This window comes from Octodon degus, unplaced genomic scaffold (assembly GCF_000260255.1).
Source record: "Octodon degus isolate 3935 unplaced genomic scaffold, OctDeg1.0 scaffold00022, whole genome shotgun sequence".
NCBI classification, from domain to species: domain Eukaryota; kingdom Metazoa; phylum Chordata; class Mammalia; order Rodentia; family Octodontidae; genus Octodon; species Octodon degus.
In genome coordinates this window covers 15,060,916-15,080,150 of record NW_004524598.1, presented here as the reverse complement: position 1 = coordinate 15,080,150, position 19,235 = coordinate 15,060,916, and the positions used below count along the sequence as shown (strand labels likewise).

Genomic DNA, 19,235 nt, shown 5'->3' with positions numbered 1-19,235 from the left:
ATGAGATTATCAGCAATTGTCATAGCCATATGAAAACTTTTATTTTGTACCAGAGCATCTTTAAATCAGAAAACCTTACTGTCTCATTTCTAAAACTGGATCCTTTGATGATGATCAATGTAAGCATAGCACAATAATAGAGTTTCATTAACTTTTATTGGGGTGTCTCCTGTAAGGCTATGGAGATCATTGGGAGCCCCCATTAATGAACAAGCACTAGATCATTATTCTCCCAGGAAGCTGCTTGCTTGTTCATTTATTGGTGACCTGCCAACAATCCCCCACCCTAAGGATTTTTGTTTAATTATCCTAATGATTTTAATGACTTACAAAAATCAGATCATATCACTTAATACTTTATTTTTTAAATGAGAAACTCAAATCATAAACAGTAAAACAATATGCTTTACATTTATAAAACCAAATTTAGCATCATTTTGACACCTAGAATCTTTGGTGGAAACCTATCAGACAAATGCTTTAAAAATGCAAAAAGAAGAAATATTTGTTGAGCTAAAATAAAACAGCTGTTTACAGATTGGGCACACAGACAAATGGAATTATACACAAAACACATAGGATAAATATTTATAAAAATCAGAGAACACTCATATATTTTTGACCAAACTGAATTAACTCTTTTAAAAAGGTAGAAATTTGTAATTATAAATAGGCTGGTTTGTAGGTCAGTTAGCAGAGATCTCTTATAAGAAAAATGTAGAACAAAAATTCCTTCACAAGAATACTGGTGACCTCTGTGTTCTTCCATGTAGCTTCTAGTTCAGTCATCTCCACACCTTCTGTTACATGCTCAGACCTTTTCTGCTAGCTGTCATTCTCTAAGATGTAATATAATTTGGCTTAATAATGTCACCTACATAAACTCCTGCTGGGGCCTTTGGTTTATCTTTGTCAGGGCTCGCCTGGCTCCTTGCTCCTGGGCTGGCGTGACTGTGCCCAGGCAGTCTGCTGGCCGCAAGTGCTGCAGCCATTGAGTGGAGGAGTGGGCATGCCTCCGAGAGGTGGGTGCCATATGCTCAGGCTTTAAAAAAGGTGAGGTGTGGCTGACCAGTTGGCTCTGGGACAAAGGTGCCATTGCCCTGGTACCCCCAGTCGGGGCACACAGCCTTTGTCCCCTGCTGTGGCCCACAGAGTGGACACGCGGCTTCCTCCCGCCTCCCCTGGTCAGGCCAAGCCCCAGGCTCAGCAGCATAACACTTGTGCCTATCAGCCCAGGTCCTGCCCTGGCTGGGATCCTGAGAAGGAGCGAGAAGAGAGGAAAGCAGCAGCCCTGGCCTGTTAAATGACTCTTCAACTATAGCCGCATACCAAAGAAAAGGCTGGGACCTGGTGGGGTCTGACCTCTGATGGAGAGGCCATGGCAGCCCAGCACAATTTGTCTCTTTATTTATACACTAAAAAAATGGGGGAGGAAACACTCAATGGGGCTGAAAGTGCAAGATCTCCGAGTTTTGCTGAGAACCCTAAAAGCAAAACATTCTCAGCGCTGTCTGCTGTAGTTAGCAGCAAGAACACCATGGCCGGACCCTGCTGGCTCGCCTTGCTTGTGTCCCAACACCGTTTACGTGGCTCTCCTCGGGCTCAGCTGTGGCTCCGCCACTCTCCACAGGGGATGTAACTCGTGCAGAAGCCCTGGATTCAACCCCAGGACCACAAAGCAACAACCAAAACATCTCAGAGCCTGCCTCAAAACTGTACAAGATGTGGCGCAACTGGGTCCTCTGCAGAAAACTTCACCAGCTGAAGTCCCCTGACTGCTAACCGGACTCTAGAGTCTCGCTCAGGTTGTGGGTGGAGCGCAGCTCCTTGCAGTTGTTCAGACTGAGTTCCCATTTCTTTGATGATCATCAGCTGGAAGTCGGTCTTTGTTTCTAGAAGCTGCCCAAGTCTTTCTCGCGCTTTCTGTGTGGCTCCTTCAACAGTGGTGGATCTGGTCCCTCTGCCACTATGAAGCTCTCTGAATACTTCTGCCACATTTTTCTTGCTTCGGCTAGAGAATGTTTACGGCCTTTAGTGGTCATGTGATTAGATCGGACTTTTGCAGATATACAAGGTAATGTCTATTTTCAGATATGTAATCTTAATTACATTTTCAAACTCTTTTGCCATCTAAGATTAGAAGTTTGTATGCATCATGATGTTCAGATATTTGGTAAACCACTTTGTCTTATGACAGTCTAAAATGAAAATGAACATTTAGATCTAAGACAATTAGATTTTTGCTTAGATCTCACTGTAGGCCTTCAGTTTTTACCTTAATAAATAGAGCATGAAGAACTGTTAACACTGTAGGACACTCAGCTTCTTACTGCTGGCAGACACGTGGTTCATAACGTCTGTGGTCTGTCTTCTCGACTCCGTAAGTGATCCTGGCTCAGCTTGGGGCAGAATTTGTTGGTCGCCACAGAGGAGCTTTGTGTAGCTGAGCCCGACTCTGGGTGGTTCACTGTACTAGTTAGCGTTATTGCTTTAGGTTGAAAACTAGTACCAGTCTCTTGGTATCTTTCAGCTTGGCATTTATGGTGAAGTCTCTTCTAGATGTGCCTATTGGGCAGACCTTGCAACAGTTCCAGAGTGATTATACAAAATTTAAACGTGTATTGCCTGCGTTAAAATTCCTTCTACTGTCCAGCCCTCACGCATGGTGCAGAGGCTCTATCTTAGGTGCAGTATTATTCATAAAGCCAAAAGACCAAAACATCCCAAATAAGTGTCCTCAGACAGTGTGTGATTTAGCCATGTGATGGAATATCTGGCCATAAATGGAAGTGAAGTACTGAGACATGCTCCAGGGTGGACGAAGTGAGAGAAAACAATCACACCTATGTTGCATGCATATTAAATGTCTAGAAAGCCATAAGCAACCATGTATGTCTACATACAAGCCATGGTTGCTTATGGGGCACAGACGTCAAGAATGATATGGAGTAGTATGGTTATTTTTCCCTTTGTATGAAAATGTTCTGCAGTTGATAGTGGTTATGGTTGCGTGTGCTTGCAAATATATTAAATTGTATACTTGAGTGAGTGAATTATATGGTATATGGTATATAATATATGGTATATTATGGTATATAATATACCATAATATAATATGGTATATTAAAATAAATATTTTAGGATATATTTAGGATATTAAGACTAAACTAAAAAGAATACAAGAATGAATATATACTTTTTCACTAAAAGAAAGATTGTGGAGGAGTGACAAATATTGAAGATGGGCAAAGAATGTTGAACATATAAATAATACTAGTCCTTGCAAGTGAAAATCAAAGGAAAGATAACCAGAACTAAAAACTATGTATGCAGAAAAAAACTTCCTGAAATTACAACAAAAAACCTGCCATGAGGCCAGGCATAATGGCACACGCCTATAATCCCAGGCACTCGCGAGGCTGAGGCGAGAGGATTGCTGTAAGTCTGAGGCCAGTCTAGGCTACATAGTGAATTCAAGGCCACCCTGAACTATATATAGAGACGCTGTCTCTAAAAAGTTGTATAAAGTGCAACAGGAACGAGAGGTCCTGTTAGCAGTGTGTGTTAAGGTTTCTGATGTTCGTGCTTTTAGGTTTGGTTTGGTTTGGTTCTGTTTGATTTGGTTTGGTTTGTGAGAGACAGACCCAGGCATGAAAGGCAGTACTTCACTATCTCAGGTAATCTTCTCAAAACTAAAGTCCGAGTAAACACTGGGGATTGAACTAGGAGGTAAGCACATGAACCCACTTAAAGCTGTCAGAGCTTTCAGTGATAAATGACAGCTGGCTGGGGTCGGTGCACTGTAGACTCGTCCCCACTGCTCTAGGTGTCAGACTGAGGAGGAATTAGGGTGGCGTTCAAACCAGCGAAGAATAGCGCCAAAGACAGTTCACATCTCATGTCTTAAAAAGTACCAGTTATAGGCCAGTTGTTCTTCATGAAAAACTAAGTAAATGTTAAAAATCCAGCACAGCATTCACCCTGGAGAGCAGGGCAGGCACGCCTCCCACGCCCTCCTTCCTTAGGTGGGCTCTCCTAGACGGCCTCACTTACCTCTTTGTAGCCACCCAACACACCAAGCGTGACTAACGTAGCGCTGCTTTCTCACCAAATTATTGAATTCAGATTATGTGTGCTATGTCTCAGGATTCAGCCTCACTCAATACCCCATGCGGAGACAAAGGCCCTGCCAGCCTGGGCTTTGCTGAGCGCCGCCGCCTGCCAGTTGTGCTCAGCTCACCGCTGAAGGAAAGAGCGTCTCCTTCTTTCTCCCTGCTGGCTTGACCACAAGACAGGTGTCATTTGGGGAGCTTGGCAGGAAAGAAGCTGGCAATTAGCAGAGATTGGTAGGAAACGTCTCTAAAACTTAGTCACCTCCTTTCTGAATGGCAGATAACATTTTGTTGCCCTTTTTTAAAAAATCATAATGTTACTTTAGAAAACTGCATTTACTCACCTCATACTTCAGAATTTGTTTTGCTTTTAAATTTTTTTCATCTTTATTTATTTTGTACACAGCATCACTGTGTAGCTCAGACTCATAGTGATCCTCCTGTCTCAGCCTCCCCAGCACTAGCATCACAGGCACGCACCACCATGTCCAGTTTTGGCGGTGGGCATGGCATGGGGTACCAGGCATCGAACTCAGGACCTTGCGCTTGCCAGGCAGGTGCTTAGACCACTGAGCTATCTCTCCAGCCCTCATTTTGCTTTTAAATATGGTTTTCATTTTAAACCAATACTTGAACTTTCTGATTGGATTTTTGAACACTTTTGCAGAAAACATTAGAGTCAGAAAAGCAAAATCTACAGTGGCCCAGTTTAAAAAAAAAATGAACTTCTGTAAAAGAAACCATGAAATATATGGCTAAATGCAGAGAAGTGTGTTTTCTTTTTTTTTTTTTTTCAAAGTTTTATTGACAAACAGATAGCAATGAGACAGTTTCAAATCATATCGGAAGGACAGTTTCAACAAATAATACACTGCATATATTCTTCTTAGTGGTTAATTGCTGTACAAGATGCGGACTTGTGATCCCATTTACAAACACCATTAGAACAAATCATTCTATTCATTAAGAGAATGCAACTATATATCTATCCCAACCTCTTTGAATACACAGATACAAAATGGACATTCATCGGTATACCCCATTTTTTCTAAGTTCCGTTATTGAATATTATAGGTGTGTAAACTCAGCAAAATATTCTAAAAGAGTCCAGTAGCCCATAATAGCATTGGGTCTTATATTTAACTGGCAATGTCAGAAATTATTGACCTGAGTCCCCCACAGCTCAACCCAACAGCATGGCTTTATTTCTTATATTTCGACTTCATACTTTTCTACTGGATGGTTAAGACCAAGGTAAAGCAGGACCTATGCAACAAGAGTTGTAGCTTTTTGGTCTGAGAAGGTCAGTGAAATGCCCTCAGGATTTGTCCTGAGATCCTGTACCTCAGATTGTAGAACCTTCATCAGTGCAGCCATGTGGATGAGTCACGGCCATTGCTTGGCCAATGTGCTCTCTGTGAAAGCCTGAGAGAGTGTCTTCTCCCCATGTGACTCTCCTTAGGCACACTCTACGTCATCGATCACTTTCCTCTTTGGCCCCATAATCTTCTTGATCAGAAAATTTGGGACACTACCAAGGTACATGACGTTACAGTACAAGTTCTCATATGTCCTGAGTCTTAATTGACCTTAGAAGGTTAGGGCCAAAATGTTGGCTTTCCTTGTATCCTTCCTTTTTCTCTAATTTGGTCTGCAACCTTAGGTTGTTAACCATCCAGAAGAAAAGCTTATTGTTATTATCAAACGATTTGGGCTATCAATCTTAACCTCACTATCTGAGAAGTGTGTTTTCCGATGAATCAGATATCCCATTGCAAATTCCTCCTAGTTATCAGTTACCTGATCTAAACTTCCCAGTGTGTTTCTGGTAGCCTTATAATCCAATATGGTTCTGTAGTGATCAGTTAGAACTTAGTATTATCTGAGCCCAGATCCATAACCTTAGTAACTAAGCTGGCTGTCTATGTATCTTTGTATTTCTAGTACAACTAAGATGGTATCTTACACATCATACCTGTTCAGTATATTTTGTAGTTGTAAGAATGTCAGTTCATTCCAGTCGTGTTTACTCTAAACTTCTACTTCTAGGTTAAACCCCCACTGTGTTGTCCAAAATGTTGAACTTTGCATAGAGTTTTGATAATTCATTTTGTAAATTCATATTTTGACTAATCTTTATACTTATTTTATGTGAAAGTAAAACAAAATTTCATGACAAAACAATACAAATAAGAATAGCTAGTACAGAGCTACTCACGCACTGTTTATCATGGTCTTCAATGTAATTACTCAGTACAAGACAGAGACATAAATGATTCTCTTGTACAAAAGCATGCCAGTGATAGCTTTGTTCAAATGAATGTGCGGCAATGTCTGAGATTTGTAATTTATAGTATACAGATAAAATAGAAGATGTCCTGTGGTCCTTGTGTCCAAGATTTTCTCCATCTGAGGTTCCTTTTTCAGTGGACAAAGTGAAAGTTATTTTTATCATGAATATATTTTTGGAAAAAAACTATTTTCATCATGTCTTTTGAAAATTGAAATACTTATCTTTGCTTGAGATGCTTTTCTTCTAGCACGTTTTTTGCATCGCATTTGTAGTGGGTTTCTAACTGGTGGTCAACTTCTTACACCCAGCTGAATTAAACTAGCATGGTGGCGGATGCATGAGGCCCACCTGAGGGTTGTTGTCAGCAGCATAAAAGAACAGGAGAAGCTACTGGGACTCTGTTAGGGATACTGTTTGGAGGAGCTGTGGGAGCTGTTGGAAGCTGTTAGTTCTCTTGGGCTGTTCTGCTGCATGACCTTGTCATGCTGGTTTTCCTGATGAACTTTGGAAAAGCTCTGGTCCTCATCTTGAGCATCGCTTCCTGGCTCTGGAGGGGAAGATGGTACGCTGCTCAGCCTCATGAAGCTTGTTACATTGGCTTTCCTGATGGGAACTCAGCTTTCCTCATCGCTGGAGAAGCTCAGGACCTCACTGTTGCTGAGGATGGCTGTGGTGCTTTGGGGAGAGCTCTGGTGCTTACCTTTATCATTGCTTCGTGGCTCCAGTTCAGATTCCTTGCCCCGCTAGCACAGATCCTTCATCTTGCTGACGTAGTCTTCCTAGCTTCCACCACTGAGCCTAGCCCCTTTCTAGCACAGATCCATGAAGCAGGCCTTCGTGAAACTTTGTTGTGGGCTCCAGGCCTCCAGTCGGACTTGTGCGAGGCATTGTTATGAGCTCTAGGTTTTCATCTGGACCCATGCAGGGTATTAGGATCCAGGCCCTCAGCTGAAGTCTTTAGTATTTAGTGTGTGGATAGATTTCTTGCACTTTTTGTGTATGATTCTTGGGTGATTCCTTATAAACCACTGTTATAAAATGTGTCCTGTATTATATTGTTCCCTCTTGCAAAAACCCCAAAACATGACATTTTTAGAAAAGGAAGATACTGGTGACAACATGGTTTATCAACTTTTTATATAGTTTGAATTATATAAGAGAAGTTGTAATCTGTCCTTAGACTAAGCAAGAAAAAGATTGGAGGGAGGTAAAACTGAAGAGACAATGTTGTACCATAAGGATGTGAGTGTTTCTTTTTTTCTTTTTTAGTTTTTTTAAGACAGGGTCTCTCTGTGTAGCTCAGGCTGGTCTCTCCACAGGCTGGTCTTGAATTCACAATGAGCCTCCTGCTTCTGCCTTCTGAGTACTGGGATACAGACATATACTACCATGTCTGGTGAATTTTTCTCTGAAGTATGAGAAATTAAAATTTTTAAATCCATGTTCATTGATGTCTAGCTTACATGTATTTAAAAATCTACTTTAACTGAATTTCATTTGGCAAAATTCGTGTGTCCACATAGCCACCATTACAATCAAGATACTGGACATATCAACCACCTAAAAGTTTTTTGTGGTATATACCAATTCATTCATTTTCTGTCTGGCCCAAGAAGGTATAGATTACTTTGAATCATGCTAGATTAGATTTTTCATAATCATATAGTTCTATATAAATGGGACCATCCAATGTATATGCTTTTGTGTCTGGATTTCCTTGCATATTTTTTTAAAATCCACTCCTATTATGCGTGTTGGTCTCTTCCTTTTTAATGGTTAGTAGTGTTCCACTGCATTGCTATACCATGGTTTATTTATCCTTTTAGCAGCTGTAGACAATTGAATTGTCTCCAACTTTTGGCTGTTTTCCTTAAAGCAGCAAAGAACACCTATGTCTAAGTTTTTATATGAATATGTTTTTATTAGAAATGCAATCACTGTGTCATCTGTTTATGGTGTGTTTAACTTTTTAAGAACTTTTTTTTCAAAGTGGTTGTACCTTGTTGACTCCCTCCTGCTTCCTATGAGGATTTCAGTATCCCACGTTCCCGTCAGTGTGGAGCTGCAAATCTTTTAAATTTTAGTGTGTGATGTTCTCTCCTTGTGATTTTATTTATTTTTTATTTATTTTTTACTCTTAAGGCATTTATTAACACATTCTCTGCCAACATTTCACATTAGGTTAAAATTCAGTTTAGTCTTTTTACATTTTTCTACTGAGGCTGGCATCTCAGTGCATTACGGAAAAAACACCTTCTCCAGCAATCAGCGTGACCAGCATCTGCATGGTAAGCCCCACAGTCAGCCTCTGTGTTCCCCAGATGAACCACCTAGATGTTAACACTGCTCTACTACAAGGTAAAGCTCCTAACTCAAATTTATTGGAAAAGGAGTGAAACTTCTGCAAAATGCACTTTTAAAAAGAGGCACTTTTTGCGTTTGAAAAGAAACCAGTGAATTCTTTAAGAATGATAGAAGGGAGAATGCTACAGTTAAGCACATGACTGGGAGAGAGAAAGTCCAGTGCTGCTCAGCTGGTCAATGGTGTTAATACTCTTCTTGTTCCTCCTGTGGGCCCCTTTCATCAGGTATCACAAAGCCTTCATCTGTGGCATGGAGAATGTCTACAGTCCTCTGCGACACAGGCTCATTTCCCCCCTCATTCTCCTGGCAAATCAGTTCAGTGTTCCTTAGCTTTCCAAAGTAGGAATCTCTTTCTCCAAGTCTTCAACAGTAAGTTTCAGTGCATTGACCTGCTGCATCAGTTCAGCGGCCTCCTCACCCCCATTGCCCACGCTAGGATTCTTCCGCACCACCCCTGGGCCAGCCTTAGAAGTTGAAGTAGTTCTCTGGGCTGAAATGCGTCTGTGTGGAGCTGCACTGCTCGAGCCGAGAGGTTTCTTCGGTTTATTCAGAGCTGGAGCAACAAGACAAGGAGCCACTGCGGTCTCCTACCTTGTCTGGCAGCTACAGGGTCATACTGTTTTCCATCGTAGTTTGCATCAAAAAATTTCTTGAACCACTGAACAAATTCAAAATTGTCCTGAAACTTTCCTTTTACTAATTTATCCACAGGAATTATTTTATCAACACCCATCCTTTCAAAACCTGCCTATAGTATTTTGAAGTTCTAGGTATATTCATGTTCTAGGTCAGCTTGAAATTTCACTTTCTTCAAGACAATGGAGCCAGGGAAGAGCGTGTCCATAAACTGACACTAGGCAGCCCCTGAGCACAGCTGTTCAATCTTTGTTAGATTCAACTGCAGAGACTCATGGATCCAGGTCAGCATGTCATGTCGACTTAGAGTATCACTGGTGACTGACGTTGAGTATGCGTTCACTGCCATCTTCAGCTCTCAGGGGAACCACATCTACCGCCCGCTCCCCGCTCTGGTTCAAACCGCCAGACCCCCCCCCCCAACTCGCAATGACCTCACACACACCCCTCCCCCCTCATGACATGCCCACGTATCTCTCCTTGTGATTTTAACTTGCACTTGTGTGACCTCTAACAATGTTGAATGTTTTATCACATGCTCATGGGCCATTGGCATAGCGTCTTTTCTGTTTAAATCTTTTGGCCGTTTTTATTTGTGTTGTGTCTTATTACTGAGTTTCATGTGTTCTTATACATTGGATATGAATTATTTTTCAAATATATTTTGACTATTTCCTTTCAGCTTGTGCCAGCAAATCATACCTGTACTTTCACAGTTATAGTATAGAGCAAAAATAGGCTTAGAGATAGGTGTTGAATGAGATTTGATCAAAATAAATGTATGAAATGCAGAATGATTCAGGTAATCACTGTGGAGTTGATGTTATGGTTTGTGTCTAGCTGTCCCCCCAAAGCCTCATGCAGTCGTTGGGGCAGTGTCTTTTAGGGTTTGTGATTAATTTGTGATCCAATGCTGGGATTATGGGTGTGAGTGCGACACCCACCCTGGGGGAGATGGCCTGGATGCAGCACAAGGAGGGGAGAGAGGCTTGCTTCCCACTGCTGCTGTTCCCTTCCGCTCTTGCTATTTCACCTGAGCTGCTGCCCTCTGCCATGTGCCACTGTGCCTTAGAGCCACGTATGGACTGAAACCTCCACTAACTGGGAGCTAAATAAACCTTTTCGTCCTTCATTTTGGGCATTGGGTATTTTGTCCCAGCCATGAGAGAAAAGTAACTGAGATGTGTAATGGCTGAAATACAAGTGTTGTGCAATTTGGGTCCTGTGGGGGACACACTTCAAAGGGCTTAGGCCTGAGCGCAGGCAGCCCAAGACAAGCGGGGCCGCGGGATGCTTTTCCACTTTGGTTCAGTAAAACGCACATTGAGTAATGGGAGTCACAACTCCGAAGGCGTGGGAGCACCAGGCAGGCTTTGTGTGCACTTGGCCAAGGTAGGAGGGACAAAGCGTTCACCTGTTGCCGCACATTTTGTACTTTGCTTTGTGGCAACTGAGCGCTTGTTGGTACATCTGAAAACAGTTGGCAGCTTGCTTCCCCAGCTGAAAGAGTTCATGTTCTGACTTAGGATTTTTTAATTAGCTCATGGTGACTAGAAGAGCAAAGGGGAGTGTATTTATCGTTTGCTGAGGCAGCCTGTGTGGACATCAGCTCTGCTTCTTCTCATTTAGAAGGTGCTTCGAAAACTGCCATCTGTGTTCTGCAGTTGCTCTGTGCACGCATCTGGGGGGGAAAGCTATAATCTTCTCAGAAAAATGTATTCAGGTGTTTGTTATGCGAAAGATTTCCCACTCTCTGAATAAGTTAATATTTTGTTTTATGAGAATTGTAACAGGTAATCCTCAAATACCTCAGATATATTCCTGAGAAACCAGATCACAGAAAATCATCACACAGTATCTAGTTTCTTACTGTCACATTTCACTTAGTAAGTGTAGTTCTTAATGGTAAGACACTCACCATAATGTTTAGTGGTCATATACCTACCTGTTCACTGCTGTCCTGTCCCTGTCCTCTGCTCCATTGGGCTGGGCTGCCTGTCAGACAGAACTACTGGTTTACCTTATTTCAAAATCTTGAATTTATTATTGTTAAGCTTTTGTGAGGTAGGAAGGCTAGATGATAAACCCCGGGGAGAAGGTGCTGTCTCCTGTACCCAGAGAGGAAGTGGCAAAGGACATGAAAAGCAAGCTTGCCTTCAAGGTGGTATCAGGAAGCACATACTTCAGATGCAGAAGTAGTGGAAGGTATCACCTGCTCCCTGGGCAGCAGGGCCCTGTCCTCTGCTCCACTGGGCTGGGCTGCCTTTCACATAGAGCTACTGGTTTCCTGGGCCAGGGATGCACAGGCCTTGTGTTCAGGCCCTAGCGTTGAAGGGCAACATCAACAAACATGACTGAAGACTGTCTTGATAAGCATGAGACAATAAGCATGTAACTTAGACACGTAGGCATGGGCTGCAGAGAAGGGACTTAAATCTGTGTACTAGAGAGCCACACTCTTCTAGGAGGTGCTTTTGCTCCATAATGTCCTTTACTTCCAGAAGGTTCTCTCACCCATAAGATCTTAAGTAATAGTGGCAAATATTTATATAATATTTTTAAACTAGAAAAGCAGCTGTTAACCACTCTTCAGTGACATGCTGGTGAATGTAAATAGACCTTTAAAACTTAAATACCAAATTTGTAGAGCTTAACAATTTCTGTGGGGTAAATGTTACCATAGTGATTTCAGTATGACTGGTCTCAAAGAGATTATGGGCCAGCTCTGTGCAAAAGGGCTTGATGTCATTCAACTCCCACAGACAAACCCATTGAGGTAGATTTTATCATCTCTTCTGCTAAGGCTTAAAGAAGCTAACTCCCAAGTCAGAAATTGGAAGGGCAGGACTAGAATTCAGTCCATCCAATGAACTTTCCTAGGATCACACAGGCAAGAAAATTTCGCTTCATATCGTCTCTATACTGTCAGAACATCTACACTTATTATTATTTCAAAGTGAAATACAAATTATTTTGAAGTGAAAAAAGAACAGTAATGACTCATATGGAAGGAGGAGAATAGCTTAGAGGGCCCTAGAGCCCACTCTGTCTCCTGTAAGCTGTGTGGCCATGGGCTACACACCTATTCTCTGGGCCCTCTGTTTGTCTCTTGGTTGGGCTGGAGTGATTCCTACCAGGAATAGATGGATGCTTGATAAATGTTAGCCACTAGCACTATCTCAAACATTTTCTGGCTTTTTATGTTTGACAAGACACAGAAGCTAAGTTTTGTGTAGGAAGATTCATAAGTTACTTATAAATTCAGAAACACAGAATAATTAACAATTTATAAATTACTCAACTCTACCAATTTATTATTTCAGGGTTTAATGAACAGTAGAATTGATATTTGTAGTTAAGTAATAATTTGATGCAAAGCCTTTATTTTTTTAAAATAGAAATCAGCTATGCCAGACATTAAAATGGTAGAGAAAAAAACTCAATGAACAGGCCAGCGTCACCCATCCAGCGTGAGAAACAAAAGCATTTAAAGCATCGAGGACTCCTGGGCCCCTCGCAAGATGCCACTTACCTGAGCATTACCCCCAGGGTCACCACTGTCTCCAAGTTTGCCTTTATGGTTTCTGCACATTATCATTTTCACATATGTACACGGGACTAACTAGTATTCCCTTTCAAGATGCAGAATTGTTTTTAACCTTTGCGTGAATGGTATTGCGTGGAGTGTTCTGCTACTTGCTTTGCTTTAGGGGCATGGTTGGGGACTAATCCATGGCCACTGACTTTACTCGTGATAAACTGGGATACAGTATCCACGCTTTTCTCTTCAGTGCTTGGGATTGAACCAGCGGCCTTAAGCATGGTGAGAACTTTTCCCCTGAGCTATATCCTGAACTCAATAAACTTCTTTCAGAAATCAGTCATTCCTATTGATGAGTTTTTCAGTTTTTTCCTATTTTATGATCCCCAAATGGTAATATCTTCACACATATTCTCTTGTGAATTATGTGACGATTTTCCCTGAACTTGGTACTGAGGAGTACAGTGTCTAGATCATGAATGGAATATACATTTCAATTTTACTTGGAAAAAGAGTCTTATTTTCTCAGTGGCTCATGTTGTCAGTTTACCTTCTTGCTACCACTCTGTGTGCATTTTCCTCCAACCTTCATAGTAAAATGCTGTTTCACTTTAGAAATATTCCAGATCCAGTGGATGTAAAGTTGTCTCAGTGCAGCTCCAATCTGCATTCCCTGATGAACGAGTCAGGCATCTGCCTCTTTACTCTGAGGTCCTTTTTCCTTCCTTTCAACTCTGATCCTGGAGGGACCCAATCCCTGCAAATGTTCCCTGGCCCTCATTTACATTCATCTTTGGGTGTTGGGAGAGGAACCAATGTCAGCCTCTTCACTCTGCTGCAGGCGATGTCTCCAGCAGGACTTTTTCTCCTTCACAGCCCCAGCTCCCCTTATGTATTCTGTGACCCAAGTCCAACTCTTGCAGTGCCCACTGGGCACCCCTTGGCCCTGGAATCTGGAAGCAGTGTTGCTTTATCTCTTTTCTTTGCAGAATATGGGATCCCAAAGTTACTATCTTAGTTTTCTCATTGCTGAGACAAAATACACCAAAAGTGAAAGAAGGAAAGGTTTATTCAGCTCACGGTTTGTAGAGCTTTCAGTCCATAGTTGGCTAGCTCCGAGGCAGGGTGGCCTGGCACAGGGGACTGACAGAAGAGAAACAGCCCATGGCAGGCAGAAAGCCACAAAGTAGCAAGTAGCAAGGCACATGCAACAGATCTTTTCTGCCCCTTTATATTGCACCCAGCTACCTACCCTATCCTGCTGTCTGCCCTTAGGGTGGCTTAGCACTCACACCCAGGGTAGGCATCTTCAGCTCTACTCAGGACTATGCCAAACCAACCAGTCTAGATCCTGTTACCTCTGAAAAAGCCCCACTTATGACTACATGAGGCTTTTGGGAGACATCTAGACACAGGCCACAGCAGTTGCATCTCTTTGTTGCATTGCCTTTGGGTTTACAAAGCCTCTGCATGAAAGTTCTTGTATTGAACAGGTGAGTGTGAACAGTTTTTCAGACTGAATCCTTGCCAGTACCTCTCATGTAACACTGAGCTTTTCTTTCCTTCCCTTCCTTCCTTCCTTCCACGTTTCCTTCCTCCATTTTTTCTTCTGCCATTTGCATCTTCTCTGATGTAAAATTAATTACACTTGTCTTTACCTATTTTTCCATTAGGTTATCTTTTTCTTATTGATCTATATGAATTCTTCAAACATTCTCAACATATGGTTGCAAATACTTTATTATGGCCTATGGTTTGTATTATTTTTAAAATGATACATGTTATGGCTTATATCAAATGTCCCCTTGAAGCTTTGCATACTCTTAGATGGGGCCTTCTGAAGCTGGCCGGATCTAAGGTGTATGATAATGGGACTAAGGGTGTGTGATACAAAATCAGTCTACGGATTGGAATTTGCATAGTCCTAGGTGTGGTTAGTGGGGGGGGGTCCACCCACCCTGTGTTATGGTGGCACCACTCAAAAGGATGATAGCCTGGATGGGATAAAAGGGAAGGATAGAATTGTTTTGAGATGGCTGCTGCTTGCTGCTTGCTGTCTTCTGCATGGCACACCATTGACTATTTCTCCTCTGTGATGCCCCTCTGCCAGGCACACTGCCTTGGAGTCAGCTAATGATTGAAACCTGCACAAACTGTAAGCTAAAATAAACCTTCCTCCTTTAACTTGGGCATTGGGTGTGTTGTCTCAGCAGTAAGAAAAGTGAGACAATGTTTTTTTTTTGTTGTTGTTGTTTGAGATAGGTCTCACTATGTAGTTCAGGCTGGCCTTGAACTCATGGCAGTGCTCCTGCCTCAGCCTGCCAAGTGTTAGGATTACAGGCCTGTGTCACCACATGTAGCTTAGGACACTAGATTTGAAAGTACAGAAAACATTATTTTAATATAATTGGATGTAATGACTTTTCCCTTTGTTTTTTTTTTAAGTTTTCCCTTTGTAGATGTGTTTTTTTTAATTGTAAAATCCATTCATACCCAGAAGTCAAGAAGATACACTCACACTTGTTTGTGCCTTTTCAGTTCATATGCTTTTCACATTTCACATTCATATCTGATTTTGTTTTCCATATTTCATGACTTATTTCCCCTGGAATTAATTTTTATACGTGCATGATATGGAAGCCTGATTGTTATTTTTGCATGTGGATAACCAATTTTTCCAGAATCAGTGGTGTGTGAGAGCTGCCTCACACAAACTCATGAGACTCTATGATTAAATTTTGAGGAATTCTGTGAGCTGGTTGTTAAAAACACTGGTCATTTGTATCAGTCATGGAAGGAATATTTTATACTGTATGGTTAGGCAGATACATAAATCAACTCCCTCTCCAACTCAAGAACCGGTTTATTAGTATGCAGTGCACCACCACACAGAACTCTTCGTCAAGAACCTTACTGTCAGATCTGCAGCCCTGCCTTACCAGCTCTGCCCCTGGGGCATGCTGAGATGTTGATTGAGACTGGGCATGGTAAAGAGTCCCAGCACTTGGGAAGCGGAAAACAGGAGAATAACTACAACAAGTCTGATCTTTGAAGTGAGACCCTGCAGACCCTGACAGACCCTGTACTAAAAACAAAAACCTTAGTGTCACTGGGGCTGTAGCTTAGTGGTTACAGCAGATGAAGTCTGATGTCAAGGGTTCAATCCCAACCACTACAAAGCAATAGCAAACAATCAAAACCAGCCAATTAACCCATGTACTATAACCAACCAGTGCATTTTTAAAACTAAAGGTCACAACTGTACAGTGCTTATGAAAATCTTTTATCAGTTGAAACACTTGTTTTTCATAAAATGAACCCCACTATAATGTACCAGAAGGCATGCACATGGTAGTAGAATTGATTTTCCTGGAGTCGTCTGTTTTAATTATATGTATATATTCAAATATAAACAGATAGCTGGGTATTTTGGATTGTAGTATAAAATGAATTTCTTATCATAGGTTGTTGATAAAACAAAATGTGGGAAACACTGGACTCGTTTATCACTTCCTTACTTGCAAAGCTATTTCTGTTGTATGTTAGGTCTGATCTGTGATTCTCTAGGAATCCATCGGTATCTGAGTTCTCTCTCCTTTCCTCACCTCTCTTTATCCAGCCCAGCCCCTGCTCAGTACCACACTGCTTCATCCCTTTGGCTTTAGCAAAGTTCGCATACCTGCTGGGACAAACGTCCTCACCTCGAGGTATTCAAAATTTTATCTAGTTTTGATTCTTTGTTTTTCTATGTAAATCTTAAGAACAAATCTTTAAATTCCATGAAAAATATTGTTGGGATTTTACCTGAATTACTATGGCTTATTTTAGGGAAAATTTAACGTCTTTTAAATAGTCTATTTTCTTGAGCATGGTATATATTATCTCCACTTATCTAAAATATCTTTCGTGTCTTACAATAAGGTTCTATAATTTCCATCATAAAGATATACATTTTTTCATTGCATTTATTTTAGTACTTATATTTTGCTGCTATTAACTATAATATGCTTTAAAACATATATATGTATAATACATATATATTATATGAATATGTTTTTGTTTTGCTATGTGGGAAACCAGTTGATTTTTATATATTTGTCTTATGCCCAGTGAGCATTCTACTCTCAATTATTCTAGCACTTGCCCTATTTTTCTCTTGAGTTTTCTATTTAAATAATGACATTATCTGTAAATAATGAGGTCTCATCCTTTAAATTCTCATGTGTGTAATTTCCTTTTTCTTTCTTCCTGTAGTTGCAGTTAACCAAACAAAACCAGTAAGTGGGATAATGAAAAGCTCTAACCTTATTCTGGCTTCTTAATTTTAACAAAGCCTTCTAATGTTTCACAATTAGATAGGACACATATCTGCTGTAGTCATAATTTTAAGAGTTTAGGGAAGTGTGTCTTCGCTTTTGGCTTATGAAGCATTTGTAATTATGAGTGGCTGGAGGTTTTTTCTTTTTGGGGTGGGGGATTGCAGAGCTAGGACTGGAATCTGGTGTCTCAAACCTGCTAAGAAAATGCATCATCGCTGAACTATAGACCCAGATGACAGTGTTGTTGATTTTTATCAAATATATTTGAAATTGTTTCCATCAAGTGTATTTTTGCTATTGTTTTAAAACTTTTTTAAATTTTATTTTATTTTGAAGAGTAAAAATAGGTCCAGGGAGATAGCTCAGTAGAATAAGCACTTACCTAAGTGCTTGAACTCTTGACAAGCACAAGGTCCTGAGTTCAAGCCCTGGTACCGCAAAAAAAAAAAAAAAAAAAATGAAGCAACAGGGCTGGGGATATGGCCCAGCCCCATAAGCGCCTGCCTGGTAAGCTCAAGGTCCTGAGTTCAATCCCCAGTACCACAGAAAAGAAAGGGGGGAAAATGAAGCAAAGATGAGTTCTCTGGTATGTGTTAACCTTTTTTTAAATTATTATTGATGGAGCAGATGGGAGAAGGGAAATAAAATAAGATAGAAGGGGCCTTAAAGTACATATATATAGGGGCCAGGAAGATGGCTCATTAGAATAAGCGCTTTCCTGGCAAGTGCAAGGGCCTGAGTTCAATCACCAGTTCCTAAAAAAAAAAAATGTGTGTGTGTGTGTGTGTGTGTGTAAAATAAAAGTACATATATAGAAAGAATTACAATGTAAGACATAGCAGTGGAAATGTGGAGGCAAATGGTCAAGAAGTCCTGAGAGATTTGTGTTATAATTTTCACAATGTGTGGCCAGGCACAGTGGCACATGCTTGTGACCTTAGGCTGAGGCAGGAGGGAGGATTGCTGCATGCTGAAGTCCAGCCTGGAATATGCACAGCAAGACCCTGTTTAGAAAAGAAAAGAGAAGAGAGAAGAAAAAGGCTGGAGAGATAGGTCAGTGGAATAAGTGCTTGCCTGGCAAGCACAGGGTTGTGGGTTCAAACCCCGGTCCTGCCAAAAAAAAAAAAAGCTTATAATACAGTGTTGGAGAAAAATGTGTGACAGGATCCATCTGTCATATTGGTTCTTAATAAGATTATGGAATTCTTATAGATTCCATCTATTTCTGACCTGAATTTATGTGATTGAAAATGTGATTAAAATTTAGCTTTTAGGGGCCGGGGAGATGGCTCAGTAGAATAAGCAAGGGGCCAGAGAGATAGCACAGTAGAATAAACACTTGCCTGGCAAGCACAATGGCCTGAGTTCAATCCCCAGTTCCGCAAAAAAAAAGAATAAGCGCTTCCCTGGCAAGCACAAGGGTCTGAGTTCAATCCCCAGTTCTGCCAAAAATAAATAAATAAATTTTTAAATACATAAAATTTAGCTTTTATGGACAGTTTTTTGTGCTCTATAAAACCCAAAACACCAGTACCAACCAAGCCCAACTTCCAGTTTATAACATAACTCATGTGCAGCAAATTATCATTGTATGATGGTCGCTTCTTATGGGTTCATAGTCTCTTTTTTTTTTTTTTTAATATTTATTTATTTGTGTGTGTGTGTGGCCAGCTCAGCCCACCAGGGGGTGGGACTGGCTGGCGTGTGGTGCTGGGGATTGAACCACCATCCCTGTGCTTTGCTTAGCTTAGCTTAGCTTAGCTTGTTCTAAGTAGGTGCTTTAAACCACTGAGCCATCTCACCAGCCCCTCATAGTCTCTTGAATACTGTTTTTATGTGTACAAAAATGAAAATGAATGAAAAATTCATTCTATCCAAAATACCTGTATGTTTTCCAAAAGCAGAGACAGTTGAAGCAGTGTTAAAATCAATGTAGCTTTTTTTTTTTTTTTTTTTTTTTTTTTTTTTTT

The 19,235-nt window shown here is 41.0% G+C and overlaps 1 pseudogene; it reads right to left on the bottom strand.

Moving 5' to 3' along the window:
* Positions 1-8,952: 8,952 nt before the first annotated feature.
* LOC101567709 lies at positions 8,953-9,754 on the bottom strand (annotated as a pseudogene).
* Positions 9,755-19,235: the final 9,481 nt, after the last annotated feature.